This window comes from Parasteatoda tepidariorum, chromosome 8, assembly GCF_982258835.1.
Source record: "Parasteatoda tepidariorum strain Cologne lab strain chromosome 8, Ptep-v5.0, whole genome shotgun sequence".
NCBI classification, from domain to species: Eukaryota; Metazoa; Arthropoda; class Arachnida; order Araneae; family Theridiidae; genus Parasteatoda; species Parasteatoda tepidariorum.
In genome coordinates this window covers 110,986,713-111,006,796 of record NC_141762.1, presented here as the reverse complement: position 1 = coordinate 111,006,796, position 20,084 = coordinate 110,986,713, and the positions used below count along the sequence as shown (strand labels likewise).

General features: G+C 31.7%; 1 long non-coding RNA gene across 1 annotated transcript in view; it reads right to left on the bottom strand.

The window, feature by feature from the left end:
* The window catches only part of LOC147806687 (uncharacterized), a 29,593-nt gene extending 9,509 nt beyond the window's left edge, over positions 1-20,084 (bottom strand). The window contains exon 1 of the long non-coding RNA XR_015428510.1: positions 1-20,084. This exon is cut by the window's left edge and continues 8,896 nt beyond it. This is a non-coding gene — a long non-coding RNA (uncharacterized LOC147806687).

The window sequence follows — 20,084 nt, the reverse complement described above, 5'->3', positions numbered from 1 at the left end:
AATTTGTTCCTTTTTCCATAGACCAGTATGAGGATTTATCCAAAAATGATCGGATGAAGTTTTAGCTCCCCAAAACATGTCCACCAGCACCATATTACCAAGACTGTAAATTCTGAAAAATACACGACACAAAAGCTGTTCCTATGCACAAAAAATGATAAATTAAATCTAAACTAATGAGGTAGAATTAACCGATATTATGGATAGTGTTCTCTACACTAAGGAGCGCTGCTGGCCCTTGACTGCCTATACTTCCAGGATACTGTTTCTTGGTGTATTTTAAAACCAACTTGATCACAATATGATGATCATTGAAACGCTGAAAAATGAAGAATATATTAAATGAAAAGTTCCTGGAAGAGCAAAGGAAGAGAAAAGTTTATCGTCTCACCTACTAGGCCAGTAATACTGCGATTGAACACTTTTTTGTCATTTATAACTTCAATTTGTTCCTTTTTCCATAGACCAGTATGAGGATTTATCCAAAAATGATCCAATAAAGTTTTAGCTCCCCAAAACATGTCCATTAGCACCATATCGCGATGAATAAAAAATACTGAAGCAATATTTACCTCCTCTTAATTAGAAAATATTAGAGACGTCAAAATTCGAGAATTCCGAGCACTATAAACGTTCTTGATCTAAGATTGAACGTTAGTAAAGCGCTGGGTGGTTTTTCAGGGCACGGACTTGCAATCTTTAGTTACAGTCCAGGACCTTAATCTAGCCCACCTCAGCTTAACTAGAGCGAGATGAATAATTTTTGTGCTTTAAGAAAGAAATCAGGCTGCAAACGCAAGGGTTATTCAGAGACTTCGGGTCACGGACTTGCGATCTAGCGTCGTAGTCCAGGACCACCCAGTTCTTTCGATACCCCGAGGCTTACTGCACCGAAGAACGGAAAAGTTCCGAAACGGCTAACAAGTGTAAAGCTCGAAGAGGGGAGTGATATACGGCCGTTCTGCTCCAATTCGGATTTCACACTTGTACAGACCATCAACGGAAATTTTCCGTTTCATAACACGTTCATCAGTGATTCACAACGACATCGCGATGCATTTGCAAACATCAGGAATTTGCTTCATTAAATATCGGACAAAATCAATAAGCCAAAAATTCTTCCTTGATAACATTCATAGCGCTAAAAATCCTCGTTCAAATTGGATTTAAAGATATCCCCTATTTAAAATAACGACAGCTTCGACAATTTAATGCTATCAGTGAGACTCAAAAAAACTATAGATAAGAGAACTCTAGATCAGAGAAAAATGTGGATTTATCTGAGGATTTATCCAAAAAGTGATCCGATGAAGTTTTAGCTCCCCAAAACATGTCCACCAGTACCATATCACCAAGACTGTAAATTCTGAAAAATACACGACACAAAAGCTGTACCTATGCACAAAAAATGATAAATTAAATCTAAACTAATGAGGTAGAATTAACCGATATTATGGATAGTGTTCTCTACACTAAGGAGCGCTGCTGCCCCTTGACTACCTATACTTCCAGGTTACTGTTTCTTGGTGTATTTTAAAACAAACTTGATCACAATATGATGATCATTGAAACGCTGAAAAATGAAGAATATATTAAATGAAAAGTTCCTGGAAGAGCAAAGGAAGAGAAAAGTTTATCGTCTCACCTACTAGGCCAGTAATACTGCGATTGAACACTTTTTTGTCATTTACAACTTCAATTTGTTCCTTTTTCCATAGACCAGTATGAGGATTTATCCAAAAATGATCGGATGAAGTTTTAGCTCCCCAAAACATGTCCACCAGCACCATATTACCAAGACTGTAAATTCTGAAAAATACACGACACAAAAGCTGTACCTATGCACAAAAAATGATAAATTAAATCTAAACTAATGAGGTAGAATTAACCGATATTATGGATAGTGTTCTCTACACTAAGGAGCGCTGCTGGCCCTTGACTGCCTATACTTCCAGGATACTGTTTCTTGGTGTATTTTAAAACAAACTTGATCACAATATGATGATCATTGAAACGCTGAAAAATGAAGAATATATTAAATGAAAAGTTCCTGGAAGAGCAAAGGAAGAGAAAAGTTTATCGTCTCACCTACTAGGCCAGTAATACTGCGATTGAACACTTTTTTGTCATTTACAACTTCAATTTGTTCCTTTTTCCATAGACCAGTATGAGGATTTATCCAAAAATGATCGGATGAAGTTTTAGCTCCCCAAAACATGTCCACCAGCACCATATTACCAAGACTGTAAATTCTGAAAAATACACGACACAAAAGCTGTACCTATGCACAAAAAATGATAAATTAAATCTAAACTAATGAGGTAGAATTAACCGATATTATGGATAGTGTTCTCTACACTAAGGAGCGCTGCTGGCCCTTGACTGCCTATACTTCCAGGATACTGTTTCTTGGTGTATTTTAAAACAAACTTGATCACAATATGATGATCATTGAAACGCTGAAAAATGAAGAATATATTAAATGAAAAGTTCCTGGAAGAGCAAAGGAAGAGAAAAGTTTATCGTCTCACCTACTAGGCCAGTAATACTGCGATTGAACACTTTTTTGTCATTTATAACTTCAATTTGTTCCTTTTTCCATAGACCAGTATGAGGATTTATCCAAAAATGATCCAATAAAGTTTTAGCTCCCCAAAACATGTCCATTAGCACCATATCGCGATGAATAAAAAATACTGAAGCAATATTTACCTCCTCTTAATTAGAAAATATTAGAGACGTCAAAATTCGAGAATTCCGAGCACTATAAACGTTCTTGATCTAAGATTGAACGTTAGTAAAGCGCTGGGTGGTTTTTCAGGGCACGGACTTGCAATCTTTAGTTACAGTCCAGGACCTTAATCTAGCCCACCTCAGCTTAACTAGAGCGAGATGAATAATTTTTGTGCTTTAAGAAAGAAATCAGGCTGCAAACGCAAGGGTTATTCAGAGACTTCGGGTCACGGACTTGCGATCTAGCGTCGCAGTCCAGGACCACCCAGTTCTTTCGATACCCCGAGGCTTACTGCACCGAAGAACGGAAAAGTTCCGAAACGGCTAACAAGTGTAAAGCTCGAAGAGGGGAGTGATATACGGCCGTTCTGCTCCAATTCGGATTTCACACTTGTACAGACCATCAACGGAAATTTTCCGTTTCATAACACGTTCATCAGTGATTCACAACGACATCGCGATGCATTTGCAAACATCAGGAATTTGCTTCATTAAATATCGGACAAAATCAATAAGCCAAAAATTCTTCCTTGATAACATTCATAGTGCTAAAAATCCTCGTTCAAATTGGATTTAAAGATATCCCCTATTTAAAATAACGACAGCTTCGACAATTTAATGCTATCAGTGAGACTCAAAAAAACTATTGATAAGAGAACTCTAGATCAGAGAAAAATGTGGATTTATCTGAGGATTTATCCAAAAAGTGATCCGATGAAGTTTTAGCTCCCCAAAACATGTCCACCAGCACCATATCACCAAGACTGTAAATTCTGAAAAGTACACGACACAAAAGCTGTACCTATGCACAAAAAAAGGATCAATTAAATAATCTAAGCCAATAATCTAGAATAAACCAATATATTTGGAACAGATATGGTGTTTTTTACACTAGGGAGCGCTGCGAGCTTTTGGAACTTTTTTAGTCTGAACAAATGAGCATATAAGGAGAGGTAGGTGTTTGGTCGTAGGAAATTTTTCAAACAATGTCAAACTGATTTTGAAAACTTTTCCAATAGTTTGTACTTTGAAAAACTTAGAAATTGTTGGCTTCAGAAATTCTGAAAGTGTTTAGAATCAGGAAAATTCTGAAGTGGTTGGTACTTTGAAAAATTTTTAAGTTTTTTAAAAAAATGGGTGTAGAAAGAATTACATTGCACATGCTGTAAGTTAAAAATTTTCATATTGTCAGTACTTTGAAAAATTCTCATGAGGATGGTACTTAGAAAATTTTTGCCTCTTCTTTCGAAAGATCAAGATTTTTGTACTTTTGAACAAGGAATGATTTACAAATTGTATTGACATTCAAAAATTTTTCGTGCTTAGAAAAATTCTGACTGTTAGTTTTATAAATATTCATAAGTTGCTTGAAATCGAAAATTTCATGACTATTTAATAAACAGAAGATGCTTGGTCTTTTAAAAAATTTTCAAATGTTTTGTAATTGGAAAAACACTGTGTTCATACTTTACTTAGAAAAATTCAGATGCATATTTACTTCAAGTAACTTTTAAATTGCTTTGACTTTGAAAAATTTTCAAGTTTTTAGTACTTCGAAATGTTCTGCAATTATTTAATCGCAGAAACTTTTTTAATTTGATAAAAACCGCTATATACAGAGTAGTACTTGGTTTTGGAAATTTGCTTCGACTTCGAAAAAATTTCAAATAGTTTACATTTAGAGAAATGCTGTTGGTAATAAAAAGATTTTTAAACTGATTTTCACTCATGAAATTTTTAAATTTTTTGTACCTAAATGATTAGAAATTTTTAAGTTCAAACATTTCATAAAGATGGAAAAAAAAACGTAGATTCGCAGAAGTTAGAAAAATTTTCAACTTAATTGGACTTGTTTTGTATTTGGAATTATTCCTAAATTCTTGGAACATAAGCAATTCTTTTAGTTGGGAAAAACTGGTATTTAAGAAGTCACAGGAGTATCTTTTTTTAAAAGTGTTTTCACTTTGAAAAATTTTCCAATTATTTATACTATGAAAAATTCTTAATCTGTTAACTTTAGAATTTAGATATATTCTGAAATTGTTTGAATGTAGAAAACTTTATAAACTTTTTTTTTCAACTAATGAGTTGAAAATTTCTGATTTCTAACTATTGAAACTTTTTTATACTTAGTTTACTCAACTTTAAAATTTTTCCTTTGAAAAAGTTTCAATTTTTTGTGCTTAGAAATAATTTAAATTTGTTTAAACATGCGAAATTTTTGAAGTCTGAAAAAAGGGATAGATAATCAGTAGCAGGTGTTTGGTCAATAAAAATTTTTGAACTGATTCAAACTGATTTTGGAGAATTTAAAAATTTTCGTGCTTTAAAAAATTTTGAATCTGTGGGTATCAGAAAAATTTAGAATGTTAAGAATTAGGTATATTCTGAAGTTGTTTGTACTTTCAATAATTTTTAAATGTTTTGCACTAAGAAATATTCTGAAGAAGTGGGAATGTGAAATTTTGTGAAGTTAGAAAAATTTTCGACTTGTTTCGACTTTGAAAAACTTTCAAATTCTTCGTACTTTGAACAATTATTTATCTAATTTAGAAAAATTCTGAAGTTTTCTGAAAATGAATTTTTTTTTTCAAAGTTGGAAAAAAACGGCTTGGATACAGGAAGTTTGGTCTTGGAAAAATTTTTCAAATGTTTAATTAGAAAAACTCGGATGTATTTATTACTTAGAAGAATTCTTAAGTAATTCTTACAATTCTAATACTCAATTTGTGTTATTTTATGAATAAAATAATGGAATATATAATAAAGTGATGAATTTTACTTCATAAATATCCTATATAGTAACTAAAATAACAATTTAATAGTAAAATTTGATTATTTACAGTGTTAACATTCATTTTAGTAGAATGGGTAGACTCGCCCCATACGAAAGATTTGTCAGCAGTTCTATAAAATATACAGTAACAGCGTAACTGTTAATATTTTCTAAAATCGATTTCACAGCTTTAAGGAGGGATAAATAGAGATTCCGAAACACCTATTAAAAGCCTTTTTTCTTTAATATTTACAAAAGTTTGACCACTTGAAAGTTGACAAACTGAAAAAATTGGTAGACTCGCCTCGGTTTACGGTAAGAATATTTTTAAGTACAAAACATTTAAAAAATTTTCAATGTACCAACAACTTCAGAATTTTCCTGATTCTAAACATTTTCTGAATTTCTAAAGCAAAACAGTTTCGAAATTTTTCAGAGTACAAAAAAAGGAAAAAATTTTCAAAATCCAAACAAGTTGAAAAATTTTCCAACTCCAAATTTCTGAAACTCTTGAAAGACCTTTCTTCCAACTTCGAAAATTTTAAAACTTACCCAACTTCAAAATATTTTTAGGTACAAAAATTTTGAATATTTTTCGAAGTTAAAACAATTTGAAAGTTATTCAAAGTGCAAACAGAAAGTTTCTAAGTTCGAATTGTTTGAAAATTTTTCTAACTTCAAATTAACAGCCAATCAGAAAAATTTTGGTACACACGTGATTAAAATCTAGACGTAGTTATCAAAACTTACATTTATCGAGTGACGTTATGAGCTTACTTAGCATTTTCAGGTTAATGTCAAAGGTGCCCAGTATTGTGTTCATATTTCAAAACTGTTTCTTAATAAAACGAACTTTAAGGGAAAATTGTTAATGGGTTATAATTACACTATATTACTGATAATGAGTATGCAAATTCATCATGTCTAACTCATAAATCATTTTATTCAACTGAATATAGATAATTATCACTTAGAATGATTATTAAACATTTATTACATCAACTCACTAAATATAAACATTGTGACTATGAAACTATTTTAACAGTTTAGAATTATTAGACATATCAATTAAAATTAATTATCTCTAAAGAAGGGTTCATTTAGAAATTAAATCAATGTAATTATAAAACTTTATAGGGAAAACAATAACCCACACATTAATTTAAATAACTCACACATTAATTTAAATAACTCACACATTAATTTAAATATTGAAAACATAATAAAAATATACAAGCTTGCAAAAATTTAAAAGTCCAAGAATTCTATTACTATGTCTATTACTTAGCATTTTTAGGTTAATGTCAAAGGCGCCCAGTATTGTGTTCATATTTTAAAACTGTTTCTTAATAAAACGAATTTTAAGGGAAAATTCGTAATGGGTTATAATTACACTATATTACTGATAATGAGTATGCAAATTCATCATGTCTAACTCATAAATCATTTTATTCAACTGAATATAGATAATTATCACTTAGAATGATTATTAAACATTTATTACATCAACTCACTAAATATAAACATTGCGACTATAAAACTATTTTAACAGTTCAGAATTATTAGACATATCAATTAAAATTAATAATCTCTAAAGAAGGGTTCATTTAGAAATTAAATCAATGTAATTATAAAGCTTTATAGGGAAAACAATAACTCACATTAATTTAAACTAGGAGGCTCCGCCCCCTGCTCGCTAACGCTCGCCATCCCCCGAGAATTGCTACGCAATCCTATGTGGTTCACGCGGTGAACCAAGGCTCGCTGCGCTCGCTCGCCAATGAACACAATGTCCTAGCACAAAGACATTGCATATTATCAAAGACATAGTATTTTATCATCAAAGACATAGTATTGTACTTATGTAGAAGAATTCTATCAATGTTCTTATTGGCTTTTAAAAAAAGTATAATAGCTATTTAGATTGTACATGGTGAAAAACTCAAAACATTAGCTAAATGAGAAACATATTAGCAAACTAAATTATCAAATATTGCAGTTACTCACCTAAATTCAACTAAATGTGTATAATAAATTAGTTAATGCTAGAAATTCTGGAAGTTTTAGAAAAAAATTTATTATTTAAAAATATAAACTTTAAACCTTAACTTTTCCTTGTGAGATAATAACCCTCAAAAAGTCTTTCATTTTCAAGAACACAAAAATTTGTTTTATCGCCAAATGAAATATTTTTTGGTGATCATCATTATTGAAATCAATTTCTATATTAATTAACATTTGTGATAAAGTACATAACATTTTAGAACAAAATAAGGATGTTTTACATACAATAAATTAAAATGCATGGCTGTTAGCATTTTCCCGAGAAATACCACGTGGAGGTCGCCATACTGCATTTCTAATCGGGGAGTTTTGATTTTGACAGTTCCCCTTGCCTACTGCCAATAGAAGTTTCAATTAATTTTTTTTCCAAAAAACATTTTTTTCTGCAAAGCTTTAAGAAATTAACACTAAGCATTTAGAATTTCTTTGAAAACACAATTATAGATTTGGCATCTTGGAGCAATTACTGAATGGCTGTCAAATGACTTAACTCTTGACAGGCCAACATAAAGTTGTTCATGACTAAAAACTTGTTTAGTCAATACTAAACTGATTTTCTCAAAAGTCTGACCTTGTGACTTATTTATAGTCATGGAGAAAGCCAGCCTAATTAATTCCGAATTGAGTTTAAATTAAATATTATCATGTTTTTAGGGCATGAATCTGAATTGAACAACCTGATAATGCTCACTCTGGTTATTGTTTCCGTTTTTAAAAGCGCTATATGTTGAGCCACCTCATCTTGATTTGCCATGTGACATTTTTAGCAGCAATCATTGGTCGATTTTCTAACGTTGCCATTCGGGGAGTTGTTGCCGTGTAAGAGAAATATATATATATAGATATTGAAAACATAATAAAAATATACAAACTAGCGAAAATTTCAGAGTCCAAGAAATAAAAATAATTCCACCACTTTCGAAAGAGGAGATAAAAAAAAAATATTTTCCTTATAATAACTTTTATCTAAAAAGGGGATCTCATGATCTCCCTCAATTTCAGAAAAATCTCGATTGTAATGTTTTATTTCTCTTACTGCTGCCGAATCTGAAATATTTCCATCAAACCCATTATTTACGAACACATTATTTGAATACGTTCAATCAACCTCCTCTAGAATTATCCAGTAACCACCAGTTGATAAAATGCAAAAGTTCAACAAAAACTGTTACATTACATAAAAATTATTGAAAATAATAAAGTAAAAATATTTTTCTTCATCAAATTACGTCATGGAAATGATTTTCTGAAGTGGAAATTATAATAAAATAAATAAATAAAATAAGCAAAAGAATTAGAAGTATTAAAAAAATAAATATTAAATTAAAAATAATTTAAATAATCTTATTAGCAGGGGTAATTGTGAACCCAAGTCAAAATTCCGGAAAATTTCTTGACTTACACATACCTATACCATTTACGCATACCTATGATGGCCTGGAGAAGTAATTAAAATTTTCAAATATGTCTTTCTTTCTTGAGTTTATGATTATAATAACTATTTACTGATAAAAAAATAAATATTAATCATGAATATAAGCTTATAAAGTACCTGGCTCTCCCTTACAAACAAATAAACAGTGTTTTTCAGTTCCACCTTTGAAAATTTGATTTCCGGAAATTCTGTGATCAATAATTTTTTGAAAAGTCTGGACCTTCGATCTCCGGAAATTTCCGGATCACTGTTAGCGAAAAATCCGGAAATCCGGATTTTTTCCGGAGCACACTCAGCCGTGTATTAAATTAAAGATTATTAAACAGAATTAAAAATTCAGACAAATAAATAATTCTTCTGCCACCCGAGCCCCATGAGTACACCGCCACAGCAATAAGACTAGAGGTTATTGAACTGGGGTAGGAGCCCCAATTTTCCACAACTAAAGTGCTCTTACAACATTCAGCCTACAGTAGATCAATACAATTTAAATTAAAAGTAATACACAGGTTTATTTAAATCATACAGTGCGAAAACTTCAAATCCAATGTTAAATATTTGGAGGTCCTTTATGTTTGAAAAGTAAAAGAAATTAATTTTTAAATATTCTAAGGCAGGGATGGCGAGCCAATGGCACGCGACACACTATTCTGGGCACGCCACTGATCACAAAGTTCACTACGGAGCATATTAACAATTAAATTAAAATTCACAAAAAACAAGAAAATTAATAATTATTAACAAAAAAAATTATAATTAATGTCAAAAAAATTAGTAACCATAGAAAACAAGTTAACAATAAATAACCAGCAAAAAGAGATTTAACAGTTCTGCTTAAACTAACATATTACAACCTAATATAAATTATTTGTCATCTAACCTGCATCAGAATTCACACTGATGTTACTTTAAGTTGAATTACACTTATAACTGAGACACTGCAAAATGTTTTTTTTTCTTTATAGTGAATAAAGAGTTTTGATTTGATAGTATTATTATTTTCCCAATAATCATAAAGTCAAAATTATTTGACGGCACGTCTATGATCTACGTTGGTGCAGAAAGATTCGCCACTCCTGTTCTAAGGCAATACTAAAAAGAAATTTGGTTAACTTCAGCTATATGTCAGCAAGTTTTGAAAATAAAATATTAAATTAGATTTAAAAGTTTGAATTTTATACGAGCTTTAAATGCTTTCTATGTAAACAGTTCGTATATTTTGTTGTAAAAAGCGAAAAATGGAGATCATGAATTTTTACTTTGAGTTTTAATTTTCATCTATATTTTCTTATATACAGAAGTCACAGAGTTAGTTTTAACAAGTATCAAAAGAATGTAATCAAAAATATAGAGTTCAAGTTAAGTTTTAATCGTTAAGAAATGAAACGAACAGAAGTATATATCAAAATTTAAAAATTGCTCTAAACAATTTGAATAATCTGTGATTTTAAAAAGATAAGAAAATACTCTAATAAAAAGTTGAAATTTTATATAAAATCCATTAAGAAACATATTTAGTTTAAATCTAGATGTGGGGAATACTAACATGAATTAAACTAATATCGAATAACGAAATAACACTAAATTACCAACTATTTAGTAACAACTTTAAAATGAAAAACTGAATTCGAACATACTTCAAATTTCCAAAGTAGTTGGGGAAAAAAGCTCTGCGCCCTGAAACTCTTAAAACCAAAGTAAACATGCTCTTGTGGAATCGCTAATTTAACTGAAGCAGACAAAAATATTCTAGTTAGCAAAAGTTTCGGAGCGCATGCGTAACAAAACAAATCAGAAAAGATTTCTCCTAATAAGTTATCGTTAGATTATTCAACTACGGCTGGAAAATTAGGAATACTTTAATATTGTCACAAGAAAAGTTCTTACAATATTATGTTAAATAAAATTAACTACGCATTTTTAATACTGCGTTTCCCGCCTTCGCATGTTTTCGTGCTTTATAAAGTAAAAAAAATTTTTTTTTAATGAAACTAACCCGCATTTGCTTTAAATGGTGATAAAAAAAAACACGAAAACCTCCCACGGTTAGTCTCACTGCAAGGGATCTAGCCTATGATCCATCTACCACTGAGGATATTTAACGTCAGGACAGTGATTAGTGTTAGTCGGGTACGGGATTCTTGTAGACCAGCAATCGCTGGGATTCGAACCAAGTTCACCTAATTGGAAGGTTCTATCTCCCGAAACCACCAAGTCACTCTGAACCATTTGTATCACCGCGTTACACATCTGCAACATACATGAAAATTCAATCCTATAATGAGCTGGATTGACCTATAAAATCGAACTAAATTCAGGTAAAGAAAATATTGCAAACTCGGGGGAACCAAGTTTTGCTGCAGCTGCCAATATTAAAATGCGTTTAGCAGGAATTGCTCCACGACAGGATGGCAGGATATACAATTTTTTTACAACAATCCCCTTGATTGTATATTTGGCTAAGGAGGGATTGAAAAATGCGGTGTGAGACCTTGTTACCATAAAAACAACAATTTCAAAATTTTTCACATGAAGTTTTAAATATATTGGAATTTTTGAGCTATTTTTCACGATAGTGGAGATGCTCAACAAATGCTTTTTATCAATAATTTTTTAATTTTAAGGTCTTAATTTCTTCATTATTTTTTACACGCTTAATATGATGTATTCTAACATCCACGTAAATATTTCTTAAATCAGAGTTGTTGAGTTACAAAGGGTTAATGGTTTAGAATTTTTTTACAATCTAATGAATAAAAGAAGAAACAAAACTAGTTATATTGAACTACTAGCCGCCAAAGGCGGCCAGCTGTCCGCCCCGCTAAAGGTTTTCACAAATAAAGTTTTTTAAAACATAGCAGGAAATCTGAAGATTAGTGGATCTGAAATTAGTGTTCCTGTCCTGCAATTTTGTCTTCATATCCAGTTCTGCTGCAGATGTGTTATAGCTCTTGAGGATGTTTGAAGATGTAACTTTGCTATGGTAATCTAAGGCCTATGGTAACCTAACCTATAATATAACAATCAGGTGGAGACTTGTTTTTTTTTAAAAAAAGGCCTCAGAAATTGTAAAAGCATACAAAAGTTGCTTTCGAAATCATCATTGGCCAATAGCTGAAAACCTCTTCTAATCTTCTTTGACGTTTCTCTGATACTTCTTGGGCTCTAGAATTGCTTGTCGAAATTCGGTCATGTTCCATCCTTCTTTGACGTTCCACAGACGTTTCTTGGGCCCTTCTTCTTTGAGAATCTCTTAATATCTTTTTCTTTGACAAAATACAAAGTTTTTTGGAAGGCGGTTCTGCCATGTCAGTAATCGGGATTTTAAGAAGTCAACGAATACTTTAGAACAACAATTACTACGAAAGCAAATCATGAAACTTCAATATTAAAATCTAAGTGCTTACCTGCAAACTGAAACTTTCTGAAAATAGCTAATTACATTTAATAAAAACTTAAAATAAAGAATAGAAAAACCAAAGAAATCCAAGATAAGTGTGATCGTTCCTTCTATAACAATTAAATTCCTATTTTATATATTATATAGCTACAACGCTTAAGAAAAAAAACTAAAATGCTAAATACATGAGAACACGAAAGCAAATTAATTTTTTATGATATCTATTTCTATATAATTTTTTATGGTATCTATTTCTATATCGCTACAAAAATTATCGTCCTCGCTTAAGAAAAAAAAATAGAGCGTGGAAAGAAGAAAAACTTATTATAACAGCGACAAATATATCAAAGCGAAGCGTTCTATTTACATATCGAATATGCTGCCACATTTTTAACACAAAAGTTAAACTTTTCTCCACTTCGATAATTGTAAACTAATGCGAACTTTACAATTAAATTATTAATTCCTTCGTATATTAATGGCTAAAGTTGTCGAAAATTAATATTTCAATTGTAAGGTTCGCATTAGCATACATATATAAGAGTGGAGAAAAGTATATGCATTTTTTAATAGTTTTTTGAATATGGCTCTTTGAAGACGAAAAAGCATAGATTTTCTTACAAAATGACTGATAACTAAAAAACTAATCCAAATTTTTGAAAAAGAAAGAAATTACTTGTTCATTATGTCAAAACACAATTACGTGCCGAGTTTCGTGCCTGGGCGAGGCTTCTGGGGCGATATATTGTGATTACAGACACACACACAGCCGCGTTTATTATTATGTATAGATTACCAGACCTGTGCTGAGGTTCAGAAACCTAGGCTGTGTGAAAAATCAAAAGAAACTAATCAAATTCAAGAGCTAAGTTGGGTTCTGTGCACAGTGAGTAACAATTATGGATGCAACATATAGAGAGGCAGACAAGGGCGCCTGCAGAATATTATAAAAGGAGGTGCAATCCTCTAACAAAAAAACAAACAAAAAAAGATATTCTGTTATTACATTTTGTTTTGTTATTACCTATACTTTCATGGGTTAATATTTTTTGAAGATACATTTCATCATTGCTAACAAGATATTTTTAAAAAAAAGTACGAATTTCTTGTATATACCGCAAAAAACTGTATTGATGGCGCTGTCATAGCTACTGACTTTGAAACACAAAGTCACTGCTTTGTTTATATCTTTCGAACAAAGTGCCTTACCTTTCCAAAAATTTGGAATTGATATCATTATTGATTATACTTTACACTGTTGAAATATAAAAAAATCAAAAAAGACCAAAATGCAAAAAAAATATTGTTTTTTTCAAAAAATGAATTTTTTTTTGTTAAAAACAAGAAATTTTACATTTTAATGATGATTTTCTTAAAATTTGAGAAAAATTACTTCAAGAAAGTGTATTTAAATATTTTTGTTGTTGGATGGCAATACGTTAAAAAATTTCTTGCAAAGGCGTGCGCGCAAAAAAGCGAAATTTTCAAAAATTCGTATAGTCAAAAATATGCAATTTAAACAAAAAAGCAAAAATAAATGTGTCTATTTTCAATAAAGAACAATAAAAAAATAAATTATATCAATTTTGCATCATGGGTGTAAATTTTTAATGGATTGCCCCTTAATTATTTGTTTAGAATAAAAATATTTTTAGTAAAAAAATTTTATAGCAATTTTTTTCTGTTTCTCTTTAATTGTTTAAAAAAAATCTAGGGGGGTGCAAGTGCACCTCCTTGCACCCCCTTGCCGGCACCCTTGGAGGCAGATGTTATCCATTACATTACAATCAACTACAAATTTGCTGAACACATCTGATTTATCTTCCGCAACATTTAGAACAGTAATTCTCAAATTTTTTTTTGTCGCGGTATTCTTAAAGATTTCGAAATTAAATGTGAAAAAAGATTAAGATAGTTTAAAAGTTGTATAATTATCTGGAAGACACTGTAAAATAGCTTGATGATAATTTTGACGCCCGGTGGCTGAGCGATAGCGCTGTCGTGCCACAGGTCCTTGGTTCGAACCTCGGGCCGGACGAGGTTGACTCAGACTTTCATATCCCTTCAGTGGGTCGATAAATGTGAGTACCAAGGAACTAAACACTGAGGGTTCCGCGTTCGACTGACCACCTAAAGCGGAACATCTGCTCCTGCACCCCAGACCCCAAGGTCAAGAAAACTGAGATGAGCACAGTAGGCTTTGGCCCTCTATGAGCTGTCGCGCCACTGAGTTTAGTTTTAAGATAATTTTGAATGCGAAATAAAATATGTACCACAAAAACAGTAAGTTCCACAAAAACAGTAAGGGATTCATTACTTTAACTGTAATTTTTTTTTGCTAGTTATTTATTGTTAGCTTGTTTTCGTTAGTCATGCTTTGTTAATTTGCTATTATGACTATTGATTGCATCATCATCATATCTGGCTAGACAGCCCAGGGTGGGCCAGTGCCTTCCTTTGAATTCGAATCCACTCCTCTCTACTTTTGACACTTGTTCTCCAGTTTTTCTCCTTTAGAGTAAGGAAATCAGTCTCAACTAAATCCAGCCATCTCAGCCTGGGTCTACCTCTTTTCCTGTTCGTTAGGGGTTTGTGTAATCGGATTTTCTTCAAATTTGAGTCATCATTCCTTCTGAAAATGTGAGCTGCCCAGTTCATTCGATTTATTTTTACGAATTTCACAATATCTGGCTCTCTGTAGATTTCATACAATTCAGTATTGTTGATTGCATAGCTTATTTTAATTGTTAAATTATGAATTTACAAAAGGAAATAAAAGCTATCTTGCTTTCGTTCGTTAATTAATAATTTTTATAGTCATTAAATTTGTTATTTTAACATTTCAAAAATGGCAGAGACCATCGCTGACAAAGATGTTCACACCGTTGAAAATTTATAAAAAAGTATACTTTATAAAATTTACTGGTAATTTGAAGAAAAAAAAAGCATTGAAATTTTTACTATATCAATTCTAAAATTTGGCGACGCACAAAAGTGCAGAGACAAAATCTGTGAAAAGATCGAGAATCACTGATTCAGAGTCTCATTTTAAAACTGAAACAGGTTCCAGACTGATGTGGGTTGGCTGCATAAACGGAAATTTTTAAAATACTAGAAGTGAACATCCTGGAGAGCTGGAACATCATGTAAAAGGTCTGTCCTCCTAGGGAAGCCCGTATCCAGAGGGGGGGGGGGACCATTCGGACAAATCCGCCCACCGAAATTCTGGGATTCAAACTTTTTAGTCTTTCTTTGAGCCTCTCACTTGAGCTTCACTTGATCTTGTGGCAGGGCCGGATTAACGTATAGGCAAACTAGGCACGCGCCTAGGGCCTACGAAATTCAGGGGCTACGAAAAACTTGGGAGAAAAAAAATTGTTGACAAAAATAATTTAGCTTTAAAAACAACAAGTGTATTTTGCACAAAATTATGAAGATACAAATAAAAATATAATATTTTTCGGTAATAAATTATTTTGCAGAATCTTATGATCTAATATATTACTTTTTTGGATTCAATGAAATCTTGTATTATGCTGTCGAATTCCAAACTACGCAAAATGTCGTATTCAATAGACATAAGTGCGAGCGATGCCAAACGATCTTGATTCATTGTTGAACGCAAATAATTTTTAATCAATTTTAATCTGGAGAAAGATCTTTCTCCTTCTGTATTTGATCCAAGAATCGACAAATATATTCTTAATGCAATGTGAACGTTAGGAAAAGTATTCACTAGTTTATCTTTAACATGGTTATCGATCGAACTAATCATAATGGTATTATCGATATCAACTGCAATATCGGCAGTATGTCGGTATTGCAGATAAAGTTCGATAAACAAATTTGTAAATTAAAATCCATATTAATAAAAATGTAAAAAAAATATGCAAGAAAATTTTAGCATATATTTTGAAAAGAGGGGAGGAGTGGGGGAAGGAGGGGAGGGCCCAAAAACGGCTATGCCTAGGGCCCACGAAAGGTATAATCCGGCTCTGCCTTGTGGCTCATCTTTCCTTCGATTAGACTCCTCCCCCGAAATCAAATTGTTTTTCAGCATATTAATTTATGCGATTTCCGAATCTACGCAGATTTCATTGACATAAAAGCCTCATGGGAGAAATGGGCATAAAAGTGAAACCTGCTTGAACCCCCTTAGACCAGATACGGCACTTTCAACAATGGAAGAATGTGACAGTATCTTTTTCCCCAAACATTTATTGCTTGCTATCAATATTGGCTACGTTGCCAATCACCACATCAACTGCAGAAAGAACTTTTTTCTATTCTTAAACGCGTAAAAACAGCAACAAGAAATGCTACTAAAGAAGAAAGGCTAACAGGGCTAACTTTATTAAGCATATTTCGGGATATTCTGGTTTGTCCTAAAAAAGTAATCGAAACATTTTCTTCAAATCCCTGTCGCATGTCTTTGTAAACTTTGTTTACAAATTGATTATAATTATTATTACAAATTATTTTTTAATTAATATTACATATTTTTAATTACTAGTTTAACTTTTGCAAACAGAATAAACAATATTTGTTACAATGTTTTCCCCCTACTTTGCAAGTCTGAAACTGTCCTTGCTTCTTACCACATCCCTCCTAATATCCTGGCTACGGCCTTGCCCCTAGGGCTGTCGAAATTGTTCCCCCCCCCCTCCAAGAGAAGAATGGTTACCAAACAATAGATTTAGAAACCAAACTACGTATAGTGGTTATTCAAAAATCGCAACTGATAGTATAATCACTTCGATCCCGGATTTTGATGACCCAAAAAGTCTCAGCTAATGCCCTTAAAAAGTGTGAAAAATGACCTTAAAAAGTGCGAAAAATGCCTTTAAAAATGCGATAAATGCGCTAAAAATGCCTTATGACATGACTTAAATAAAGTAAAAATATTAAACAATGTTTTACTCTTTAAAATTATAATGAGTCATTTCAAAAAATATAAAACAATGCAATTCTTGTTCTACGTTAATTAAAATTTGAGACATATGTTTTATATCCTAAAATAACAAAGAGGAAAATATGTTGACTCCAAAACATTTTCATTTTGTACAGAAACTTTAATGAATATAACAACTTTCATCTCATAATATTACTAAATATCAGAATTACATTGGATTATTAAATGTTTTTTGATATTTTGAAATGTAAACGAGCGTCTCTTCTGAAAGTAAATTTTTATTCCTGGAGAAGAAAATTGTAATGTTCTAAACTATACAAATCAGAGAAAATGGGAAAGCTGTAACAAAGAATTACTTCTAAAGATTTTATATCAATCAATGACATAATGGAAAAACATAATGACATGCAGGCGGTATTGAAAGCTACAATATGAAATTTAAAATTATAAGACAAATATTGCATTTCATGTAATAAAAATGCCCAATAAATAATGAAAATTGGAAAAAATTAACAAAAAGCTTAAAAAATGCTTTAAAATGCAAAATGCACACCAAAATTTAAAAAATGCTCTATAAATCTTAAAAAATGCTCTAAAGAACAAAAAATGTCCAAAAATGCAAAAAAATGCAAATGTCATCAAAATCCGGGCCTTAATAATCACTTTTAAAGTATGGTGAAAAGAGAAATTAAGAGTACACGAAGCTGCAGAGATGACAAAACTTTGCAAAATGTGTTAAAAATAAGTTTAATTATTAGAGTTCATGGAAAATAGAATATGCCAAGATGTTCGCGTTTTCAGTTCTGTGCGGGAATTTTTTACTCATATGGCGCCCTTGTTACTTTCCGAATTTAATTTAAAGTCAAAGGTTTAAAAGAAAGATTGTTATGTATGAAAACTATAAATGAAAAATTAGACTTATTTTAAGCAAAAATTAGTTTATCAGGTGCGTAAGCAAATTATTCAACAAAAAATAAGCACCTTTTAAGCACTTTTCAAGCATTCAAATAATATTTTTAAGCACTTTAAAAAAATATCATAATTAGGTAGGATTGGAAAGTTTGACAATCGACGATTTTACAGGGCTCGAAAAACAGCCCATCCACCCGTCCTCGACGGTCAAAAATTCTCCGCGGACAACGAATTTCTCGAATCCGACGTCCGCGCGGACGGCCATTTTCCCGTTAATGTTCGTGATACATTTTTCAATTTTTGTTATCTTACAAGAGTCTTGTAAGTTACAAGGCTGCAAAATGACCCACAATACAGCAACATACTGCAGCGGTTGAAAGGTGCTTTGCAGCAAACTTACAAAAAAACACAATACATACTGGTCTTAAACAAGAAGCTTTAAAAGCAATTATGAACATCTACCTAAATGGAAAACCCCTTTCAGATTTCTGTTCAGAAACCTCTGTAAATCATAGGCTTGATTGTGGAACTGGCAAACGTCATATTTGATTCATTTAAAAAAAGCAGTACCCTCGGATAACTTGATCTTTGTCATTTAAATTCTTTCATAAAAGAAATACTAGGTTACAATTAGTAACCTAGTATTTCTTTTATTACTGTATAATGTAATCCTAGTAACGACTAATTCATTGTGCAATTTATATAAATGTTTGTAATAAATAGGAGAAAATTATATTTTTATTTATTGAAAAGCGACGGGTTAGTTTCAACGGAGGACGGGTGCATTGTTGGACAAGCCGTCCTCGGGGACGGGTAAAATTTCTGAGTTTTTTCGAGCCCTGCGATTTTATATGGTTTTAATCGTCAAGTCAAAAAAAAAAAAAAAAACCTTTGGCATTGTTTTTGACAATTGTCAAAATTATTGAATCATGTAAATCAAATGGCGTTTTCACATGCTACGGACTGACAATGCGCCCAAGTAGATTGGAGTTGAATAAATTGTGAAAAGATTGAATTGAACAATGTGAACTGTTGTCTTACTGCATAATTCGTAGCGAAAATCAACATGGTAAGGGAAAAATATCATTCTAGAAAAGGAAAAATTAAGCACTTTTTAAAAACACCAAAAGAAAGCACCTTTAGGGGCTTTTAAAAAACAAAAATCGAAAATAAGCACCTTTAAGCACTTTTTAAAAGGCTACGCACCCTGTTTATTATTAGACTTATTTTAATTACAATAGTCTAGTCCAGAGGTCGCCGAAGTGGTCTATATAGACCCCCAGGGGTCTATTTAACATAAGCGGGGGTCGATCTGAGCCAGGAGGTCGAATGGGGGTCGATCCGAACCGGAAGGTTCGATTGGTCGAAGGATTATCAGTATTTTTCAGATATGTGACAATTAGAAATAAAAGAAGAAGACTTGGAAATATATACAGGTAATTTTCAAAAATCGAGCGACGATTTTAAACTGAGTTTTGTTGATTTGGAAAACATTGACATCCCTGATTGGATTATTGTGCCATTTTCTGCTCAAATTGAAAACGTGGACATCAACCTGCAAGATGAGCTTGCTGAATTATTATGGGGATTTGAAGCAAAGACGCTTTTTAAAAATTTAACAATAAGCAAATTTTGGACAAATATAAATGTAATGCAAAAATATGTAAAACTTTACGAAATAGCTCAGCCATTTATGATAGCATTTCCAAGTTCCTATATGGTTGAAGCCGGTTTCAGTCACGTAAATTCAATCTTAACTAAGAACAGGAATAAATTAAATGTTTAGTTTCGAGAGGATTTAAGATTAAAATGGACCAATTTTCAATCCAATATAACGAACCCTGAAAAAAAA